Source organism: Oryx dammah, unplaced genomic scaffold (genome assembly GCF_014754425.2).
Source record: "Oryx dammah isolate SB20612 unplaced genomic scaffold, SCBI_Odam_1.1 HiC_scaffold_10, whole genome shotgun sequence".
Classification (NCBI taxonomy): domain Eukaryota; kingdom Metazoa; phylum Chordata; class Mammalia; order Artiodactyla; family Bovidae; genus Oryx; species Oryx dammah.
In genome coordinates, this window is record NW_024070194.1 from 62,886,883 (window position 1) to 62,911,162 (window position 24,280).

Consider the following 24,280-nt stretch of genomic DNA (forward strand, 5'->3'; position numbering starts at 1 on the left):
CATTTCCAAGTGCATTTACTGGACTTTCCTGGCCATCCAGTGGTTAAGATGCCAAGTTTCCAATGCAGAAACTGTGGGTTCAATCCCCAGTCAGGGAAACTAAGATCCCACATGACGCATGGCTTCACCAAATTAAAGCACACAACACACACACACACACATACACACACATATGCACACACACTTCAAATGCATTTACCAACCTATGAAAAATCTTAAGTTCAAATAATGTAGGGTTGGCGGGGTTCAAGACACCAAAATATGGGTGCTTACTACCCCCAAATAAGGCCCGTTGGCATATGGAATACTTTCAGCTGAAGGAGTTTGAGAAAATGACAGAAACAGGAAGGTTTCTCTGACCTTCCTCCCACCCTTTTCTCCTGAAACAGGTTGTAAAATGCTCACAGGAGAGATGCCTCCCTACACCCAAAGGAAAAGGGCATCCTTATCTCCAAAGACACAGGGGCTCCATGAATAATCTTAACAAACAGGTCTTGCTAAATTTTTTCCAGTTTATTACACTTACCTCATACTCCTTAACCTACTACATTTCTACCTGACTGTCCATCTTCATCAAACCTCGCATAAAAATACAGAGGTCTGACTGCTTCTTTGGGCCTATGTTTCCTTATGAAGGCTCCCAGGTCAGATAAATTTTATAGTAAATATATTTACATGCTTTTTTCCTATTAGTCTGTCCTTACTAGCTAAGTTTTCAGACCCACCCAGTGACCCTAAAAGGGTCATGCAAGAAGTTTTCCTTTCCAATAAGGTTATAGAAACTCATGCAACTCCATGGACTGCAGCGCATCAGGCTCCTCTGTCCATGGGATTCTCCAGGCAAGAACACTGGAATGGGTAGCCATTTCCTTCTCCAGGGGATCTTCCTGACCTGGAGATCAAACCCAGGTCTCCTGCATTGCAGGGAGATTCTTTACCAGAGCCATAACTAATCAAGACAGTTTCAGAGGTGATTGTTGCTGGGAGTATAGCTTTCTGAAATAAAGGTGGGCATGAGGGACCTTTACTTATCTAGATTGTTTGCAAACCTAAAGCAAAACATCACTAACTAGTGCTGGTCTCAAATATTCAAAAGTGAAGTTTCTCTTTCCAAAGTAAGTCTCAAACTTACAAATGATATTTTATGTAGAATTATTATAGGAAATGACCCAATAATATGTTCTTTTTTTATATTGCATGAAAAATTGGTTTTTACATCTTTAAAAAACAAAGAAGCTATAAAACATTTACACTAATGAGAAAGTTAAGATATTTCCTGATGCATTATATTGTCTGACAAGCTTATTACAAATAATATTTTACTGATTTTTAAAGCTTTGTACATGAATGACAATAATCTACCAACTGTGAAGACATTAAAAATATAATTTCCACAAAATTATTCTGAGGCCAAGAATCCAAATCATTGCCTAAGGTTTCCTTTTTAGTTAAATAGTATCTGTTTAAAATTTTAATAGCATAAGCACTATTTTAAGCTCAATCAATGGATGTGATCAATGGCTTATAAGCCTTACTGAGCTTATTAAAATGAAATTTTTTCAGTTGATTTGCCTGATTGTCTTTTTGTAATTTGCATCCACAAATAAAATCTAAGTTACATGTGCTTTTCATGCAGAAAAAAAAAAAAGGAAATATTGAGGTTGATAAAAATCCAAAAGATCAAATTATGTAGGCTTCACCAATGTTCACAGCAGCATTATTTCCAATTGCTAAGATGTAGAAGCAACCTAAATGTCCATCAACAGATGCATGGATAAAGAAGGTGTGGTATGTATATATAACGGAATACTATTCAGCTATAAAAAAAGAATGAAATTGTGCCAATTTTGAAACAATATGGATGAACTTGGAGGGCATTTTGCTAAGTGAAATAAGTCCGACAGGAAAAGACAAATACAGTATATCACTTATATGTGAAATGTAAAAAATACAGTGAACTAGTGAATATAACAAAAAAGACAGTGATTGAAATAGTGTGGTGTTAGCAAAAGAACAAACAGATCAACGGAACAGAATAAAAGGTCCAGAAGTTCACCTTCACACATAAAGTCCACTAATCTTTAACAAAGTAATGACAACTCACTGGAGGAGAGAGAGTCTTTTCCACAAATGGTACTAGAACACTAGACATCAACATTAAAATAATGAATCTAAACACAGACTTTCTGGGACTTCCGTGGTAGTCCAGTGGCTAAGACTACATTCCCACTCCAGGGCGCATGGGTTCAATTCCTGACTGGGGACCTAAGATCCTGCATGCTGCATAGCTTGGCCAAAAAAATCAATTAAAAACATAGATAGTTAGAAGTCAAGGTTGGATGCTTTCCAAAAAAAATTTTTGATAAAAATTTTAAATGAACACAGACCTTCTATCTTTCATAACTGTCAACTCAAAATGGATCATAGGCCTAAATACAAAAATGTAAAACTATAAAACTCCTAGAGGATAACACAGAAGAAAATTTAGATGACTTTGAGTTGACAATGACTTTTTTAGATAGAACATCAAAAACTCTAGCCATAGAAAAAATTGATGAGACTATTAAAATTAAAAGCTTTGACTCTGTGAAAGCACTAAGAGAATAAAAAGTTAGACCAAGACAGTGAGAAATTATTTGCAAAACAGATATCTGGTAAAGCACTTGTATCCAGATTACACAAAGAACTCTTAAAACTCAGTTATAGGAAAACAACAAATCTAATTTTAGAAAATGGGCAAAATACATGAACAGACATCACATTAGAGAAAAAAGAAGCATATAAAAAAGTTCTCAATACCATATGTCACCAGGTAATTGCAAGCTGGCAGTATGTATATTTTGTTACTTATCTTTATAAAAGAAACACCTCTATCAAGTAATGGATAAATACCTATGTAATAATAAATATGATGTATATAGTTAATAACAAACATAAGCAAATAAATATGAATGTAAAAACAAGTAATACATTTATCACTTGGAACTATCTATTCAATCTCATTTCAATCTTACACTAATTGAAAACTGGTTGTTAAAGTATAACCATTGTGTGCATGCCTAGAAAAAGGAAAAGACAAGAGAAATGCAATGATAAATGTATTTTCAGAACGAGATTTCTTCACATTCAAAATCCAGTGTTTCTGAATTGTATTTTTCCATACTATATTGTCCTCCGTGCCATCAAGAGGATTGGCGAGACATCGTTTATTTCAAAATCTTCACACTTGTCTTCAGAATTTCCTCCCAAGCTGCTGACATTCACACTGCAAGGTTTCATGTCAGTGCTTTTTAAATGTTACCTAAAGATGTCATCAGAAGGTTTTCCAACAGAACAGACTCATATTTCTTTCAAACGATCCTTAATGATTTGTTGACTGAGACATCAAAGGATTGCTATGGTCCAACCATGCCACCAAGAATACCAAGCAATTTGCACCACTTAGTGGCAACCACATCAAGGGTGTTGCCAAGACACGTCATAAAATATTTTGTAATTTCAGAGTTGACAAGTGTGAAAATAATATGCATCTTAAAATCAGTGAAACATAGTATTAGGTTTCATTTTCTTTAATGAATTTGAAAGATTGCATCAGTGGATTTAAACCCAGCTCTATTTGAGTGAAGTCAGACAGAGAAAGACAAACACTGTATGATATTGCTTATATGTGGAATCTTAAAAGAAATGAGACAAATGAACTTATTTACAGAACAGAAACAAACTCAGAGACTTAGAGAAGGAACTTCTGGTTACCAGCAGGGAAGTGTGGCGGGGAGAGATACTTTGGGAGTTTCCAATGGACATGTACTCACTACTATATTTAAAATGGGTAACCAACCAGGACCGACTGTAGAGCACAGGGAACCCTGCTCAATGTTATGTGAAAGCCTGGACAGGAGGGGGATTTGGGGGAAAAGGATACATGTACATGTACAGCTGAGTCCCTTTGTTGTGCAACATTGTTTATCGGCTATACTCCAAAATAAAATAAAAAGTTAAAAATAATAAGGCACCACAACATAAAAAAAAACAAGCAAACAAAAAAGCCCATCTCTATTCATAATTACTAGTGATATATGTGGACATAGTTCTGCCATCCTATTTTGCACATGTATAAAATGGCAAGGGGAACTTTCAGCCTTTGTGCAATCCAAAATTTCAAACACGGATTTTCTAACATCCTTTTAAAATTTTCTTAAATTCCTAATCATAATTTAAAAATCAAAATATCCTTTAATTATTTCTTATCTCCTGAGAGCTTCACTTCTTAAAGAAATGTAAATTTTTGCTTCAATTAGTGGTGGAAAATAAAATCGCCAAATAATTATTGTTTGATGATGCAGATGTAAAATATGTAGATGGGGGAACTACACTATTTCTGCTTTCAGTGTAAGACTCATAGCTCATAAAACTGAAAGGGAAGTTTGTCCAGTGTGAAGTGTCTCTGTTTGGAGAAGGCAATGGCACCCCACTCCAGTGCTCTTGCCTGGAAAATCCCATGGACGGAGGAGCCTGGAAGGCTGCAGTCCATGGGGCCGCTAAGAGTCAGACACGACTCAGCAACTTCCCTTTCACTTTTCACTTTCATACATTGGAGAAGGAAATGGCAACCCACTCCAGTGTTCTTGCCTGGAGAATCCCAGGGACAGGGGAGCCTGGTGGGCTGCCATCTATGGGGTCGCACAGAGTCGGACATAACTGAAGCAACTTAGCAGCAGCAGTGTCTCTGTTAGGGTGATTTCTAACAGCAGAATATACTCCCAGTGAGAATACAACAGTTGCACTCAGTCTTTACTATGAGTCCATTTAATTCAACTAAAATCCTTCCTGAATGAAATATTTAATATTTCACCTGAAATATTTTTACCTTATGAATAAGCCTCATAAAAAGAAAAGTTTTCAAAAACATTATAATATTCAAAATCCAAAACTGAAAATTTATTTGAGTACAGCTTGGAGAATAAATGTCACCTACCCACAGGAGTTATTAGAATCATTGCACATTTACTTTAAACTATGACAATATTTGGGGGGAAACTTTAGGGTAAAAAACAGTAAGTCATTTTCTTTGAAAAAATGCACTTTCATTCTGATGGTTTTGAAGCCCAATCTTCCTTCAAAAGAACATTTTGCTTTTAAATACAGCTCATGATTATTCCCTTAAAAAAATGCAAAGAATAGTATGAAACAGAAAAGGATTATTATTTCTACTTTGGCCATTATCCTTTCTCTTATACTACTAAATGTGTGAAAAACAGAACTTCAAGGAGTAAAACAAGCAGAGAGTGAATAAACTGTAATGAAAAATAATACTCCTAGGGCAAGTTGTTTTTTTCTCAGAATCAGGGTCTCACTAAATACTGTCTAACTTTAATACATTTAGTAAGTTGAAAAACACCTTTTCCTCTTCTGTTATCTTACTGTACCCTGAATATTCTTTATACGTTACAGATGCACTGAATACCAAAAGGTACAGAATCTCTTAGGATAAAAAGACAAAATCTTAGGGAAAAACCATTGTCTCTACAAATATTTCAAACATAAGACATGAAAAAGTATCAGGTCTCCCTTTCTTTAATTATTTTGGATTGCAGAAAATAAGTAGATTGTCTATTTTAGCCTTTGGCAAGATTACCTAAATCACCTTGCCAAGCTTGGAGACTAAAAAGGGAGAAAAATTGTTTAACCTTCCATACAACGTAGACATAAAGGATAATAACAAATGGCCCAGGTAAGGAAAATCCCTCTTCTTTTCATTCATTTTCAAAGTTCCGGAGGCGTCTTTATCCAAGTTATTAAGGAACCCTTGATCTGTCCCCTCAAACACAAGAGAGGAAGTTCATCAAAAACAAAACAAGGTTTTATCTAAATTTTTTTAATGTAGCAACAGTGCCTTGCACAGTGACTCAGTGGTAAGGAATCCACCTGCCAATGCAGGAGACTAGGGTTCCATGCCTGAGTCGGGAAGATTCCCTGGAGCAGGAAATGGCAGCCCCCTGCAGTATTCTTGCCTGGGAAATCCCACGGACAGAGGAGACTGGCAGGCTACAGTCCATAGGGTCACAAAAGAGTCAGACACAACTGAGCGAATAAACAACAACAAAAAATTACCCTTCCAGAGAGTCAAAGAGAAAGAGGTTTTAGTTGAGGAGGGTGTCTGTTTGATTTGCACTGTGAATTACCTCCGACAATGACATTCCAACTTGCCAGAAATTCAGTTGGGCAATATGACTGCTGTGGCAGTGTAAATTTATGCAAGCTATAGAATTGCTACTGCTGGGGGAAAGATAATTGAGCTTAATATTTGATGAGAAAGACAGAAAAGTTACAACCCTTTCTAGTCCCCGATATGCTGAGCTCTCAATTATCAGGATTTGAAGCTGAGTGCCACAATAAAATGAACAAAAACATGGTAACAGTGGGGAATTTCATCAAGAATTAAAACCTAGCCACAGGGAGAGATTGTTGTTTAGTTGCTAAATCGTCTGATTCTTGTGATACCATGGACTGCAGCACCCCAGGCTCCTCTGTCTGTGCGAATTCTCCAGGCAAGAATAGTGGAGTGGGTTGCCATGCCCTTCTCCAGGGGAATCTTCCCTAATCAGGCATTGCACTCCCATCTCACATGTCTCCTGCTTTGGAAGGCAGGTTCTTTGCAGCTGAGCCACCAGGGAGGCCCCTCCAAAGAGATCAGGACCTCCTAAATATAGGTGAAGATTTGGTCCAGGGGACTCAGCCCAGACAGAAATATAATACACAGAATGCCTCTAAATCGTAGTGTAAAAGACAAGACTGAGACTATAGGAAAGAAAGACAGGGTAGGTGGGGTAATAACAGGAGCAGTCCGCATGCCAGAACAGCACAGAAAAGACAGTTTCAAGCCAATGGAGGGAACAAAGTTTTTCATTTCCATTTAAATGGACCAGTAGCCAGTGAATGCCATCCTGTCTGTGCAACAGAACCCAGGACTGACACCTGGCAATTCAGATAGAATTGAGATGTGATCAGATCAGCTTGGCAGGCCCATGGTGGTTTGTTCCAGAAGTGAGGAGAACAGACCATCCTTGGCATCGATGCACTTGGATTGTTTCCTCCTTGTTGGTAAATCAGTCAATGGAGAGTCTTTAGTATTAGCGAAGTATCGCCTTCCAAAATAAATACCACTTTATGCACATATTCATCTACAATACTTCAGCCTCGGTAAGACTTTCAAATTTTGAAATGAAGGTTTTGGTCTGACTAGATGGGGTAACGTCAAACACAGGAGCTTTAAGGTATGAATGGGAATTTGGAAATAAAATTTGAATATCATTATGTCGCCCTGGCCGTGGCTGTAGAGATAGGTATTTTTTCTGAGTCAAATGACACTTCAGCATGGTGATTTAATCACCACATATTTGCATATGTCCAAATTTCATTTTATACATTCCAAGTTCCTGCTAAAAGGGAATAAGATACTTTTGTGTGTTTTGCTTGTCATCAAATTCTACCAATTAGAAAAATTTGCCTGATGGCATATTAATATTTTGTTGTTGTTTAGTTGCTAAGTTATTTCTGACTCTTTTGTGATACCGTGAACTGCAGCCTGGCAGGCTCCTCTTTCCATGGGTTTTCCCAGGCAAGAACACTGGAGTGGGTTGCCATTTCCCTCTTCAAGGGATCTTCCCCACCTAGAAGTCAAACCCACATCTCCTGCACTGGCAGGCAGGTGCTTTACCATTGAGTTACCAGGAATAGGGCTAGATAATATCTGAAAGTGAGTATTTTCTGAGTGATCTATAGGAATGCATGATCACTTTTTACTTTGTTGGGACCATAGAGAAGTAAGGCCTTCTCTACCTAAAAACAAAATTTATCCAGGACTTGCCACACTGCTCAGGACAGGCAAAAAGCTATAGAAAAAAAAACTATCAAAAAACTATAGGAAAATCAATGACCAGCCTTTCTATCATGCTTCTGGAGGTAAGTGGATAAGTCTTTGACTGTAAATTGTATTACTAATAGATCCAGACAATAACAAAGATAAGTATGGGGACATTACAAAAATCTCTTATATAATGGTTCCTTGGATTACTCAATGTTAAAAAAAAATAGATACGTTCAAAGAGAAGTTAATCTATGGCATACTTAGGACAGTGGTCTTCATAGGAAAGTTTCACTGAAATCCTTGAGCCTTACGAGTAGATCAGGGCTTCCCTGGTAGCTTGGACAATTAAGAATCTGCCTGCAATGCAGGAGACCCGAGTTCGATCCCTGTGTTGAGAAGATCCACTGGAAAAGGGAACAGCTACCCACTCCAGTCTTCTTGCCTGGAGAATCCCATGGACAGAGGAGTCTAGCAGACTACAGCCCATGGGGCCACAAAGAGTCAGATACAACTGAGTGTCAAACACTAAGAATGGATCTGACCAGTGGAAAAAAACCCAATAAAGCCCTCAGACATATGGGGGTGCGGGGGGAAGCAAGGAAACCATGATGTTGTTTTTATGCTATCCACACGTTTCAAAAGAACCGTTGCTGCATGGCAGCAACGGTGAGATGGGACAACCGCTATGTGACAGACAGGGCCAGCTACATAATTTGCAGGGCCCGGTGTAAAATGAAAATGCAGGATCTCTTGTTCACAAAACTGGCAAAAAGCTCCTCCTCGATTTTGCCATCTGTCTCTGGACCAGCCGTGGTGTTTTCACAGTGATAAATGCTGCGCTGTCTTGGAAGAGCCGACCTCACAGCTCTACCCCACAGCTGGGCACATATGATGCTTTCCAGCTCCAACCATCCCATCCCACGCCCGCACCCTGTTCCCTCACAGCGGGTGAAGGCCATCGGACCACAGAATGGGTGCCTGAGTGTGTCCTAGGTGGCACCAGGGTGGCCCCCACCCGAAGCAAGGCTCCAAGTCCCCCACACATACTCCATTGTTCCGCCAGAGTTCACTTATTGAGCACAGATTCAAAGGTTAACTTATCAAGAATTTCAAGGTGGCAATTGCAAAGCGTTCAACCGAAAGTTGCCTGCACTGATCACACACCCAGGAAGCAGGTCCTGGTAACTCACAGTCAACCAAACCGAGGGCATATGGACTAATTATATGATGACAAATGAGAGCGAACGGAGCCAATGGAAGTGGCTACTCGGGCTCAGGAAAATCCTCCTTTCCTTGTCTTTCTCTGCTCTGGTGAGCTGCCAGGGAAAAACAAATGAGATTTAACCAAATCTGTAAAGAAGGTAAGACTTTCTGGAAATGCTTCGAATTGGCTCATTTTTTTTTTTTACTTATTATGATTGGTGATGCACATAATAAATAGCTTTCCTGATATTGGATAAATATAAAATGTTAGGAAGTAATTTTTTTTTTTTAACCTCTTTCTACCTGTTCTGCATAGCCACTAAGTCACGTCTGACTCTTTGGGACCCAACGGACTGTAGCGTACCAGGCTCCTCTGTCCATGGGATTTCTCAGGCAAGAATACTGGGGTGGTTTGCCATTTCCTCCTCCAAGGGATCTTCCTGACCCAGGGATTGAACCTGCATTGACAGGCAGATTCTTTACCACTGTGCCACCTGGGAAACCCTCTACCTCTTACTCAAGCCATATATTTTTTTGCTCACAAATTTCAGTCTAACTTTAATTGAATTTAATTTCCCCACTAGTGGAAAGTTAACTGATAAGAGAATATAGAATTATGTACCTGATCTTTGATAATGAATCAGAACAGTTTTGCCTGGTTCTTTTGTATATCTGCTGGGGCAGTCTAGCAAAATTGTCATATATTGCTGAATAGTTTTCATCTGCTTGGTAAAAATTCACAGCAGTGGGGCTGAAAACCATAAATTTCACAAAGAGGGCAGTTAGTGATTTTTTTTTTTAATTCTAACTTCTCTTTGCCCAACTCAGAGACTCTCGAACACATTAAAGAAATCATCAAAAAGATTAAGTCCCTAAAGCTAGAGGAGAGTGTCGGTGACAAAGGGCTGCAAACGAAATCGCCAAATTTTATCATGATTTCCTACAGTTCTTTCAAAATTATGAAATGATTCTGACAAGGGAATAATATAGCATCAAGTGCAGTCTTATTAACTGTAAAACATCTAATTCTTTAACAGATGCACTATCTTTATTCAGCCATCTCCACGGGGTTAATTCAACACCACAGGGTTTAATCTGAGGGAAAAAGAGAATACCTTTTTGTTCTTAATAATATCATAGTTTCAGCCTGCTTTGCTGCAGTTTTATGAAAAGAATACAGACAAATAGCCCTGTTTGAACTCCGGCAACAAAAATACCTGAGAGGAGGACTCTTTCCTAAGGCTTTTGTCTATTAGTGTTTTCAACCCCACTGCAGAGATCCGGGGAGATGAACATAGAACAGTGGATAAAAGCAGAGTGAAACTGAGTTTCTAATGGGGTGAACATTCAGCAGGAGACAGGATTCATAATCTTTGCAGCGCCAGTCTGCTAACAAAAGATTCCTGGAAAGAAAAACAGGAATTGTATTCTTTAGAATGAGCTCTTCAAAGTAGCCCTAAATTGTTTCCTTTTAATTTCAGGCAGAGCAAACAGGGTAAATAGAACTGTGAACTTATATTTGGCAAGATTAGCACAACCATAATGACAAATAAAGGTGAACCTCAGCTGTTCACAAGATGTGCTTCAGAGAAAATGTATGTTTGTCCAACTGCTGCGTCTCCTTAATCAACCTCATTAAAGGAAATGTTAGGTGGCGTTGGTAATAAAACAATTCTAAATTCAAATCTTTCTTGCAGCATTTCACATCCCCCAACTCTGCCATGGAGCCATTTATTAAGTGCTCTTTACCCTGTGAGACATATTATTATGTGGACTGCAGGAATGTTCTAGAGAAAATTATTCCCTCAAGAGACGATCCATAGAGCAAAATTCCCTCACATCCATGTCCATAGCAGAATTATGGATACATGACATTAAGCAAATTATTTCATTTTATTCTATGATCATGAAACAGCATGTAACTATCATTAGCTAGCAGGTAAATACTAATCAAAATCACAGTAAGGGGGACTTTCTTGGTGGTCCAGTGATTAAGAAGCACAGGTGGTCCTGTGCTTCCACTGCAGGGGGCAGGAATTCAATCCCTTGTTAGGGAACAAAGATCCCACACACTGTGTAGTGCAGCCAGAAGATTTGGGGAAAAAAAAAATTACAGTGAGATCCCACTTCACACCCAATATGATGGCTTGAATCAAAAAGTCAGATGGCAAGTGTTGGCAAGGAAGTGGAAAAATTGGAAACTTAATACACTGGAAGTGGGAATGGAAAATGCAGCAGCTACTTTGGAAAACAGTCTGGCAATTCCTCAAATGGTCAAATACAGAGTTACAGCATGACCCAGCAACTCCACTTGGGTACGTACTCAAGAGAAATGAAAACAATGCCACACAGACACTTGCACACAACATTTAAGGCAGCATTTTTCAAAATAGCTAAGAGGTGGAGATAATCCCAAACACTGATCAATCGATGAACGAGTTTCTTCAAAAGTGGCATATTCACATAATGGAATAGTATTTGTTCATAAAAAATGAAATATTGATGATATTTTCCAACATAGATGAACTTTGAAAACATATGCTAAGTGAACCAAGCCAGTCATAAATATATGTATTTATATAATATGATTTCATTTATATAAAAGTCCAGAATAAGGAAGTCTATAGGGAGAGAAAGTAGGCTAGTGGTTTCTTAAGGCTGAAGATTGCGGGTAGACTGAAGAAAGGTAAAAGCCAAAGAATACAGGGTGTTTTTTTGTTTTTTTTTTTTTTGTTGTTGTTGTTGTTTGCTGTGTAATGTGGCTGGCAGGATCTTAGTTCCCAGACCAGGGAATGAACCCACACCCTTGGCAATGAAAGCAAAGCATCCTAACCACTAGACCACCAGGGAATGCCCAGGGTTTACTTTTGAGGTGTTGAAAATGTTCTGCAATTGACTCAGGTGATGGCTGCATATATCTGTGAATATACTAAAACCCACCAAATTGAATGTTTTCAATGTGTGAACGGTACTGTTCATCCCAGTAAAGTTGTTCAAGATTTTTAATTAAAAAAAGTAGAAAATAGTGTAACCTATTTTTATCTCCTGCTGTGAAAAAGTCAGTCAAACTTATGTACAATTTCAGTAAATGTATAAACTTTACAGATTACATTTACTAATTTCACCCTAGCTTTATCTGCCACTTTCTTGACCTTGTCTTTTCATCTCTCTTACCACCAACCTTCTAAACTTGATTTATTCACGTATTTATTTTACATCTATTTATTCTCCAGGTAAATTTATACACTGTCTTGTGTTCTCTCTGGAATGATCACACTATTAATTATTAATTAAGCTGTTATTATTAACTCAAACTTGGCTCTTTTAGCCAATAGGTTAGAGTAACAATGTATACCAGATTTACAATTTATTTAAAGGAGACAAAATTAGCACCATTTTTCTAGATTCCATATATATGCATTAATATAGGAAGTTTGTTTTTCTCTTTCTGACTTACTTTACTCAGTATAACAAGCTTTAGGTTCATCCACCTCTCTAGAACTCAACTGCATTCCTTTTTATGGCTGAGCAATATTCCATTTTATACATGTATCACTTCTTTACCCATTCATCTGCTGATGGACATCTAGATTGCTTTCATGTCCTACCTATTGTAAATAGCGCTATTATGAATCTTGGGGTACATGTGTCTTTTTCAATTATGGTTTTCTCAGGGTATGTATACGCCCAGTACTGGGATTGCTGGGTCATTTGATAGTTTTATCCCTAGTTTGTTTTTAAGGAATTTCCATACTGTTCTCCATAGTGGCTATCTCAGTTTACACTCCCAGTAACAGTGCAGGATGACTCTCTTTTCTCCACACCCTCTACAGCATTTGTTGTTTGCAGATATTTTGATGCTGGCCATTCTGACCAGTGTGAGGTGATACTTCACTGAAGTTTTTATTTGCAGGGCAAGGATAGAGTTGCAGACATAGACTAGACATAGGCTTCTCCGATAGCTCAGCTGGTAAAGAATCAGCCTGCAGTGTGGGAAACCTGAGTTTGATCCCTGGGATGGGAAGATCCCCTGGAGAAGGGAATGGCTACCCACTCCATTTTCCAACCCACTCCAGCCTGGAAAATTCCATGGACTGTATAGTCCATGGGGTTGCAAAGAGTTGGACATGAGTGAGCAACTTTCACACATTTCACATTGAGAACAGACTTGTGGAAACAGTGTGGGAAGGAAAAGATGGGACAATTGAGGGGGTGGCATTGAAACATATACATTATGATGTGTAAAATAGATAGCTAATGGGAAGCTGTATATCACAAGGAGCTCAACCACATGTTCTGTGACAACCAAGAGGGGTGGGATGGAGTTGGCGGTGGCGGAGGGTTGGGGGGATCAGGGGTGTGCTGGTAGATTCAAGAGGGAAAGGACATATGTGTACTTATGGCTGATTCACATTGTTGTATAGCAGAAATCAACACAATATTGCAAAGCAATTATCCTCCAATTAAAAAAAATTTTTTTTAAGAGACAAAATTAAAATTCGTGTGAAAATGTAATTTACTGTTTCACCTATTTGAAAAAATCTCATCTTCATTTAGTTATAGGGTAATATTTGCCATTTGTGGCTAATATTTTAAGAACACTGGTTATGTCTGTACCATCTCAAGGAACTCTATACATCTGAGACAGAATGACCAAAAGAACTATCAAAAATATTTGTGTGTACAAGCTAAGTCATTTCAGTCATGTCTGGCTCTGCTACCCTACGGACCATAGCCCCCCATGCTCCTCTGCCCATGGATCGAATTCACATCTCTTAACCAAAACATTTACTTTAAGCAAATATTAACCTGAAGAATTGATTGCTTAAAATACTGTTATTTTCACCTGTCCATTCAAGACTTCCCTGTAGCTCAAACGGTAAAGAATCTGCCTGCCATACAGGAAACCAGGGTTCGATTGCTGGGTTGGGAAGTTCCTCTGGACAAGGGAATGGCAATCCACTCCAGTATTCTTGCCTGGAGAATTCCATGGACAGAGAAGCCTGGCGGGCGACAATCTGTGGGGTCGCAAAGAGTCGGACACGACTGAGCAACTAACATACACATGATATATTCAATTTGGGTAGGTAATACAAAGTTAGCACAGCTTGCTCTGGAATCAGTTTGCTTTTGTAACAAAAGGATTGTGTAAAGTTAAGCAAAAATTTTCACGTAAAAGTCTAGCATATGGAACTTAAATGGAAGATGAGTTGACACAATTAAGCTTCTTAGAAAAGAAAATTGTACGAGGATAGTGTTTTTGTTAAAAACGTGAACATCTGCACTACCACATATCAGTTCTTGAAAATCAGACTTCTCTTCCTCTATTCCAACAGAAGGCAGGACAAGAAAGCTATGAACTTCACAACAGCAAACACAAATAAAACACTTATTACTGTATTTTCTTCAGTTTGCCACTCTCAGACTCATGTCTAATCTCATGAAAGCACAAGGCTGAGATTGTCCTGAAGGTATGTAATTAATCCTAGTTTCCAGGGTAGAAGGAACTTTTATAATTTTGATTTTCATTCTTTTCATGTTACTCAGCCAGTGCTAAATGTGAGAAATGCTAACACTTTGGCAAATCCAGTGAACATACTCCCTCTGCTGGTTAATAGCTGTCTTTCATACAGCATGAATTAATCTTTTTCTCCCATTTATGAATCCTTTACATATTAGATTTTCTGTTTCACAATTCTTAAAGGAAGCTCTGAACAAACCAGTAAATAAAAGCTTTTTAAAATGATAGATTTTTAGCAAACTCATTATAAGCAAAACCTTCCTTCTTGCCAAACTTTAACACCTTTGAAGAATTTGATACCACCATCCTATTTTGACTGTCTCCTGCAAAGCTAATCTATGAAAAATACTATTTTTTTCCTTCATATACAATAACCACTTCTAAAAACTCCAACTAAAGGCTTCTTGCTTCCAAAATAACTAATGACATAACTGCTGATACCATAGAAGTCTTCCTAAAATTCTTGGAATGTTGAACATCAAAATTTATACACACAAAATGACTCATTGCATTTCATCTGTTTAAAAATGTGTCTTCAGTTAATTAATGAAAAATATCTTCTTTTTATGGCTTTAATCTCCATTCTTACAGCCGCCCTGTTAGTCTGGAACTTTATTTTCTATTTGCATTTCTCTATTTCCGGATCATTCCTGATTCCAGTTATTTGTCCTACTGCTACCAGGAAATTTCCCTAAAGCAGGCAAATGTCCCAAGTTAATCATTTCACTTCCCTGTTCATAAATCAATAGTCATTTTGAAACTAATAACTTCCACCTCATTTCCTTTGAATGAAGTTGTAAATCCCTGAAGTTAAATAAAAAATTTTGCACCTGTATACATATACATTGTTCTGCAGAAAAGATTGTATAGTTTTCATTAGCTTATCAAAAGGACTAAGGACACTGCCTCCAAATTGTAAGAACTTATTCTTCTGTGTCTGCTACAGCCTGTCTCTCTATACATAAATATATGTATCACACTGGCCCCTTTACTCTGCTGTCACTCATATTTGAATGGCCTTTGTCTTTACATTCCACTATCCAAGTCTTGTCCTTTTTCAGGACACACAGTAAGATGCCACCTTCTGTATAAAGCTTATTCCAATTGATTCTAAGTTCTTGAAAGTGAAAGTTGCTCAGTCATGTCTGACTCTTTGAGACCCCATGGACTGTAGCATGCCAGGCTCCTCTGTCCATGGGATTCTTCAGGCAAGAACACTGGAGTGGGCTGCCATGTACTTCTCCAGGGATCTTCTCAACCCGGGGAACAAACCCAGGTCTCCCACCTTGCCGGCAGAATGTTTACTGGTTGAGCTACTCAGGAATCTGCGTGAGCATCTGAGAATCTCAATTCTTCAGTTCAGTTCAGTCTCTCAGTCATGTCCGACTCTTTGCGACCCCATGAATCGCAGCACGCCAGGCCTCCCTGTCCATCACCAACTCCCGGAGTTCACTCAGACTCACGTCCATCGAGTCCGTGATGCCAATCCAGCCATCTCATCCTCCTCGGTCGTCCCCTTCTCCTCCTGCCCCCAATCCCTCCCTGCCGGGGTCCTGCCCCGGTGGATCCAGGGAATTCGAAGGGTGGACAGAGTCGGCGAGGAGAGACTTATTTATTTATTAATATAAGATTAGACTAGGAAGAAATAGTGTAGTAGGAAGATTAAGTGAAGGAAGAGGGCTGAATAGCTTGGATTACACAGAAGACCAATAAAATTCCAGACAAGGAATTTGCACCATCTACGTTGGGCCACCGGCGCTCGCTTGAATATCTAAGGGTGCCTCGCCTTAGGCTCCCTTTTGCGCGGGTCTTAACAGCCAGGGCAAGTAAGTAGACTTGGCGAGCCTCCGTGCCCCAGATGGAAATTCAGCCTGAAATTAAAGTAAAGAGAAAAAGGAAGGAGAGGGAGAAAGAGAGACAGAGAGACAGGGGGGAAACCAGTCCAGTGACTGGCTCCTGCTCCTATTGTTTAGAAGGCCTTATATACCTTTTAGATTGTACATAGAGATCAATGGGTAATACAAAATTATGCAGTGTTAGCAGCCCAGACTCTTATCAAAACCAGGCTTTTCTCTCTGCATACCTAATTGTATACACAAGTCTTAGGTGATTTACATCATCTTCTGGCCAAAAGGGGCCAATTAACATTTTACAGCCTTTTTTCTGATAAGGGTTTGTCAACCAGAAGACTTATTTGTGTGATCTTCCCAAAGTTTGGTGCCACTTTCAGAAAGTACTAAATAAAGTTACATTCTTACATAGCAAGGACACAAGAGGAGTGCAAAGAGAAGTAATTAACTCCATAGCCTAGTGTTGCTAACATCAGAACTACTATATATCTTTTCCCATATGCCGTTTACATTGATTAACATCCTCCCAGGTGCCTAAAAGATAAAGAATATGGCGGCCTGGCAGCAATCATTGAGTCAACAGTGAAATCCCGTCACCAATATAATTTTTAAGTCTTTAGAAAAGGCTCTGTATCTTTAAGATGCTTTTAAGCTTTGTGCCTCTCGCGGTTGGGGGCTGCAAGCAATTCACAAGCTGTAAGAGGTCCAGGGAACCTGTTAGGCAAGCTAGAGAGCAATCAGAGGGGGTTAACTGAAACATCCCTTTCAAATGCAGAAGACTAAAGCCCTGAGTTGACTTTTTTCCAGAGAATATCAGAAAAGTGGAAAAGCAGGCAGATTCTTATTTTGGGGGGTGGATGCTCAGGAAATTCCAGGGGGAAAACCTGAGGTCTGATTAGCCTTGCCATCAGAGCTCTTGCCGCATGACCTTGTCACGGGTGGAATTCCTCACGCTGGCTCCCGGCACCTCCCAGCATCAGAGTCTTTTCCAATGAGTCAACTCTTCACATGAGGTGGCCAAAGTACTGGAGTTTCAGCTTTAGCATCAGTCCTTCCAAAGAACACTCAGGACTGATCTCCTTTAGGATGGACTGGTTGGATCTCCTTGCAGTCCAAGGGACTCTCAAGAGTCTTCTTCAACACCACAGTTCAAAAGCATCAATTCTTTGGCACTCAGCTTTCTTCACAATCCAACTCTCACATCCATATATGACCACTGGAAAAACCATAGCCTTGACTAGACAGACCTTTGTTGGCAAAGTAATGTCTCTGCTTTTGAATATGCTATCTATGTAGGTCATAACTTTTCTTCCAAGAAGTAAGTATCTTTTAATTTCATGGCTGCAATCACCATCTACAGTGATTTTGGAGCCCCCCCAAAATAAGGTCTGACACTGTTTCCACTGTTTCCTCATCTATTCCCATGAAGTGATGGGACCAGATGCCATGATCTTAGTTTTCTGAATGTTGAGTTTAAGCCAACTTTGTACCCTTTACACAGCAGCACTCTTTTTGTGTGCTAAATCACTTCAGTCATATCAACTCTGTGCAATCCCGTGGACTGTAGCCCACCAGGCTCCTCTGTCCATGGGATTATCTAGGCAAGAACACTGGAGTGGGTTGCCATTTCATCTTTAATTATTCTGTAGTAATTCTTCAACCACGTCAAATAATCACTTCTTAATATTTGTGTCTTGTGTATTGGTTTATTTTCCCAACTAAACTGCATTATCTTATCACTTAACATGCCTTTTTCATTCTTTCAACAGTGAATTTCCTGTATTCACTCCCAACATCCAGTATTGCACTGGGTAGAGATTCCCTAAGTACATGATACACAGAGCAACAAGAGGTTGGAAGGAAATAAAATATCTCATTATTTTACTTCTTTCAAATACACAAGTATTTCAAAATACACTTATCTATGGATTTTTAAAAGACTTTGTGAAAATAGTCACAATCTAAGGTTTTCCCAGGTGGCACTCAGTCAGTTCAGTTGCTCAGTCATGTCTGACTCTTTGCGACCCCATGGACTGCAGCACGCCAGGCTTCCCTGTCCATCACCAACTCCCGGAGCTTGCTCAAACTCATGTCCATTGAGTCAGTGATGCCATCCAACCATGTCATCCTCTATCGTCCCCTTCTCCTCCTGCCTTCAGTCTTTCACAGCATCATCTAGCGCTAGTTGTAAAAAAACAAAAAAACAAAAAACAGTCCACCTGCCAATGTAGGAGATTCAAGAGATAAGGGTTCAATCCCTGGGTGGGGAAGGTCCCCTTGAGTAGGAAATGGCAACCCACTCCAGTATTCTTGCGTGGAGTAACCCATGGACAGAGGAGTCTGGCAGGCTACAGTCCATGGAGTTGCAAAGAATCGGATACAACTGAGCTGCTGAACACACCCAAAGTTTTTCTTACTTTGAATATATATATATGTATATACATATATATATATATATATATATATATAGGCTGTGTCAGGTCCTGGAAATTATAAGGCCAAAGGTCTAAAATACCTTAGTCTCTAAGGAAGATACATACCTCACTAAACACACACATATATACATATATATATGTTGACTACTGTTGACTTAAAAAGATGCACAACATGAGAGTCGCCAGTTAACTTTTACTGGGAGCAAAATAAGGACTCAGTCCAGGAGACAACACCTCAAATAGCCCTGAGAAACTGCTCCAAACGGAGTGGGGGGTCAACATATAAGATTTTTGTGAAGGAGGAATTCAGTGCAATCAAGGCTTACTTTATGCAGAAGGAAATGGCAACCCACTCCAGTATTCTTGCCTGGAAAATCCCATGGATGGAGGAGCCTGGTAGGCTACAGTCCATGGAGTTGCAAAGAGTCGGACACGACTGAGCAACTTCACTTTCACACTTATAATAAAGGTTTCTGCTAGTCATGAGGAGCTGATGTCACCATGAAGGGATTTAGCGCTTTTCTAGATAGGAGGAGATAAAAGGTTTGGAATCATGGCATTAGTTCCTGAAATACCCAACTATTTAAAGACCTGTCCCACCAGTTTCCCTGGAGCACAGATTGCCTCACTCTCCACCCTGAACTGCCAACAGGGCGTGTCAGATGCAGCCCTGTGCAGGAGCACAGGGTTCAGTCTCCACAGAGGCAGTTGACAAATGCCCTTAGAAAGCACCAATTTGTAGTTGACACTACATATATATAAACATAAAAAAGAATAAAATAATGGCATTTGCAGCAATAAGAATGGACCTAGAGATTATTATCCTAATGAAGCAAGTCAGACAAGGAAAGACAAATATATGGTGATATCACTTATATTTGGAATCAAAAATTATACAGAGAAAATGGATAGCAAGACACAATCCCAGACCCCAAAGTTTTTTGGGGAGACTATATCCATATTTTCCATAGATTATGTCAGAGCTTGGTGGTAATCACATTGTTTTCTTTTTGTCCTCTATGAAACAGTTTGCCATCTTGTTAAAGTCTCTCCTATAAAAGATGAATTTTTGCAGTAAAAAGATATGAGAAGCAACAACAGAAAGGGCAGAATCCAGATGATCTCAGTCCTAACTTTAAAACACGAAGGCATTAGCGACAGACAGAATGAACTAACTAGTGTTTCTCCTAAATCACTGCAGATGGTGACTAGAGCCGCGAAATTAAAAGACGCTTGCTCCTTGGAAGAAAAGTTATGACCAACCTAAACAGCATATTAAAAAGCAGAGACATTACTTAGCATCACTGACTCAACGGATATGAGTCTGAGTAAACTCCGGGAGTTGGTGATGGTCAGAGAGGACTGTCTTGCTTCAGTCCATGGGGTCGCAAAGAGTGGGACATGACTAAGTGACTGAACTGAAGTGATTCTCAAGCCTGAACACCATTGGAGTTAACTGGAAAGCATTCAAAAGACTATATGTACCAGAACTGGACCTAACAGAAGCAGAAGATATTAAGAAGAGGTGGCAAGAACACACAGTAGAACTGTACAAAAAAGATCTTCACGACCTGGATAATCACGATGGTGTGATCACTCATCTAGAGCCAGATATTCTGGAATGTGAAGTCAAGTGGGCCTTAGAAAGCATCACTATGAACAAAGCTAGTGGAGGTGATGGAATTCCAGTTGAGCTATTTCAAATCCTAAAAGATGATGCTGTGAAAGTACTGCACTCAATATGCCAGCAAATTTGGAAAACTCAGCAGTGGCCACAGAACTGGAAAAGGTCAGTTTTTATTCCAATCCCTAAGAAAGGCAATGCCAAAGAATGCTCAAACTACCACACAATTGCACTCATCTCACATGCTAGTAAAGTAATGCTCAAAATTCTCCAAGCCAGGCTTCAGCAGTGAACCGTGAACTCCCTGATGTTCAAGCTGGTTTTATAAAAGGCAGAGGAACCAGAGATCAAATTGCCAACATCTGCTGGATCATCAAAAAAGGAAGAGAGTTCCAGAAAAGCATCTATTTCTGCTTTATTGACTATGCCAAAGCCTTTGACTGTGTGGATTACAATAAACTGTGGAAAATTCTGAGAGAGATGGGAATACCAGACCACCTGACCTGCCTCTTGAGAAATCTGTATGCAGGTCAGGAAGCAACAGTTAGAACTGGACATGGAACAACAGACTGGTTCCAAATAGGAAAGGGAGTACATCAAGGCTGTATATTGTCACCCTGCTTATTTCACTTCTATGCAGAGTACATCATGAGAAACACTGGACTGGAAGAAACACACGCTGGAATCAAGATTGCCAGGAGAAATATCAATAACCTCAGATATGCAGATGAAATCACCCTTATGGCAGAAAGTGAAGAGGAACTAAAAAGCCTCTTGATGAAAGTGAAAGAGGATATTGAAAAAGTTGGCTTAAAGGTCAACATTCAGAAAACGAAGATCATGGCATCCAGTCCCATCACTTCATGGGAAATAGATGGGGAAACAGTGGAAACAGTGTCAGACTTTATTTTGGGGGGCTCCAAAATCACTGCAGATGGTAACTGCAGCCATGAAATTAAAAGACGATTACTCCTTGGAAAGAAAGTTATGACCAACCTAGATAGCATATTCAAAAGCAGAGACATTACTTTGCTGACTAAGGTTCATCTAGTCAAGGCTATGATTTTTCCAGTAGTCATGTATGGATGTAAGAGTTGGACTGTGAAGAAGGCAGAGTGCCAAAGAATTGATGCTTTTGAACTGAGGTGTTGGAGAATACTCTTGAGAGTCCCTTGGACTGTAAGGAGATCCAACCAGTCCATTCTGAAGGAGATCAGCCCTGGGATTTCTTTGGAAGGAATGATGCTAAAGCTGAAACTCCAGTACTTTGGCCACCTCATGCAAAGAGTTGACTCATTGGAAAAGACTTTGATGCTGGGAGGGACTGAGGGCAGGAGAAGAAGGGGACGGCAGAGGATGAGAGGGCTGGATGGCATCATTGACTTGATGAACGTGAATCTGAGTGAACTCCAGGAGTTGGTGATGAACAGGGAGGCCTGGCATGCTGCGATTCATGGGGTCGCAAAGAGTCAGACACGACTGAGTGACTGAACTGAACTGAGAGTCCAGGCATTTTTTTAAGCTCTCCAAGTAAATCTAACATAAGGTTGGGTTTTAGAAACTCTCTCCTAAATCACAACTGTATCTTAACAAGGTTTATGAGATATATTATACAACTCAGTAAATGAAATTCTGTAATATAGATTATAGGCATGAATGATAAAAAGGCAGGGAGTTAGAAGGAAAATGAAAAGACTATGAAGGTATTAAAGAGGTTCAGCTGTCTTCAGAGCAACAGAAAACATGCTGCTCTAAAATCCCTCCACTTTCCAAGTGTTTGCCTGAGATCTACTGACCCTTCAAAAGCTTGTTTTATTAAATTGTCTCATAAATTCTTTCTTCCAGGTTCCCTTGAAATATAGATGAGTGGTTCTCAAAGCTAGCTGTGAATCATCAGATTCCATTCAGAGTTTTCCCTTAAATACAGTTTCTTGTCCTACCTCCACGATTCTGATTCAGTAAAACTGGCATGAAGTTCAAGAGTCATTTCCATCACTAATTGTTTTCCAGGTGTTTCATAGTCAGGATTGAGAAATACTGGTCTGTATAATATGAAAATAAGCTCTTTTTTAGCAAGAGTGGGCCCATTTCAGGGGTTCTCAAATAGACTTGTTCAAAATACAATGGGCCCTCTGTAACTGCAGGTTCTAAGTGTGTGGATTCAACCAATGGTAGATCAAAAATATTTGAAAAAAAAAATTCTAGAAATTTCCAGAAAAGCAAAACTCAATCTTGCCTCATCTTGGCAACAACTTACATAGCATTTACATTGTATTTACACTATTTACTTAGCATTTACACTGATTAGGTATTAAAAGTAATCTAGAAATGATTTAAAATATATAGGAGAATCTGCATAGATTATATGCAAACACTATGCCATTTTATATAGGGTTTTGTTATCTCTGCACCGGGTGGAGAGGGTATCCTGGAACCAATCACGTGTGGATAGAGAGAGACAACTGTACACACTTTCAGACTCAACCCAAGAGATACTCATTCAGCAGGCAAAGAGTTTAGACTGAAACATTTGTATTTTTTAAAGCTCCAGAGGTAATACTGAAGCACGCAAAGCAGATAGCCCCCAGCATAACACATAAAGTTCAATGCATAGTTGTTGAATAAACCAAAGAATGATTGGGTATAAGTCTCTGACTTTTGCCTCCCTTTCATTATACAATCTGCCTTGCTTTAGATTTATGACTGTATTTTTATACCTTTTTCTCAATTTGGGTACAAGATGTTCCTTCACAAATATTGATCTCTTAATTCCTAGGAAGGCTTGATGAAAACAAAGACGAATGTGACTTCCACAGATACTTTGTTCATAAAGCCAGGATTCCAGCTAGGGGTGGATAATATGTCTCAAACCCTGTCTGAAAGTTGTACTTCATTCTTCAACCAGAGCATAGCAGAATCTTGATGTGAATAGCTATCTTGGGAGAAAAGGAATGGCTTGGTCATCCTTCAAGTCCAGTAACAATAAGACAACCGAGTAGTTAAATAAAATGTATCCTTTTCTTGCTATTCACTTATTAAATCAGAATCTTGGGACAGGGGAGAATATTTTGGAACTTTTTTTTTTTTTAATATTTAAGTATTTGGCTATGTCAGATCTTCACTGTGGCACATGGGACTTTTGATCTTCCCTGCGGCATACAGAATCTTTAGTTGGATCACGTGGAATATAGTTCCCTGACCAGGTATCAAACCTGGGCCCCCTGCATTGGGGACTTGGAGTCTTAGCCACTGGACCACCAAGGAAGTCCTGGGACTTGTTTTCTTTTTAATAAGCATTTTTTAAAATAATGCAGCTAATTCTATGATTAGGCAAGATTTGGAAACACTGAATAAGGGGGAAATTTTAAATCAACCAAGACATAAAGGAAATTTTGGATAAACATTCCAGTGCTTAATCCAATAGATAAGAAAAAGCAGCTGATCATCACATCACTTAATGTAGACTGCAAATCATTAAAACCATGCCTTAGGTGGAAAGAAAATGAAGACAATATTTCACCAGAGCATATAGAATAATAAATAAGTGCAGCTTTTAAAAGTAGTTTATTCTCATGAAGTCCCCCCATTCTTTCCACTTCAAAAAATGACTTGGGGAGCTTCTCTGGTGGCTTAGCAGTAAAGAATCTACCTGCCAATGAAGGAAACATGGGTTCCACCCCCGATCTTGGAAGATCCCACATGCTGCAGAACAACTAAGCCCATGTGCCACAACTATTGAGCCTGTGCTCTAGAGTCCAGAAACCTCAACTACTGAAGCCT